Genomic DNA, 559 nt, shown 5'->3' with positions numbered 1-559 from the left:
CTGCGGTGGGTGAAATCTGGATGGATTTCGGTTCGCTCACTTCCCCCCGTAACAATTAATTACAGAAATTCTCCCCCCCAGGTTCCCGGTGGTGGCTCCGGAGCCGCTGAGGAAGAAGGGGGGGGGGATGTGGGGGGGGGTCCCTATAAAAAGAGGGGGGGGCTGCCCCGCCGCGGGTTACGGCTCCCTCGGACCCTTCCGTCGGGGGCGGCTCCGTTAATTTCGAAAAAAAAAAAAGGCGATAGAGATCGTTTTTAGTGTCTTCAAACTACCGAGTTCGGGGTAACAAATGTCAGATTAAAAAAAAATAATAATAAATTACTCGCCTAATACCTGCCTCCACGTGCCCCCCCCCTCCCCCCGGAGGGGCCGTTCCCCAGAGCCCGGGGGCAGGAGAACCCTCTGCCCCGAGAGACGGGGGGATTTGGGCTCTTTCCACCACAAAACTGTTCGCCGAATCACGGCGCCCATCATTTCCATTTTGCTTTCATTTGGCAGGCACTCTCCGGGCAAAAATATTTTGATCAAACGTCTGAAAAAAAAAAAAAAAATGGTATAA

Source organism: Calidris pugnax, unplaced genomic scaffold (genome assembly GCF_001431845.1).
Source record: "Calidris pugnax isolate Ruff unplaced genomic scaffold, ASM143184v1 scaffold129, whole genome shotgun sequence".
NCBI classification, from domain to species: Eukaryota; Metazoa; Chordata; class Aves; order Charadriiformes; family Scolopacidae; genus Calidris; species Calidris pugnax.
Note: the sequence above shows the minus strand (reverse complement) of the source record.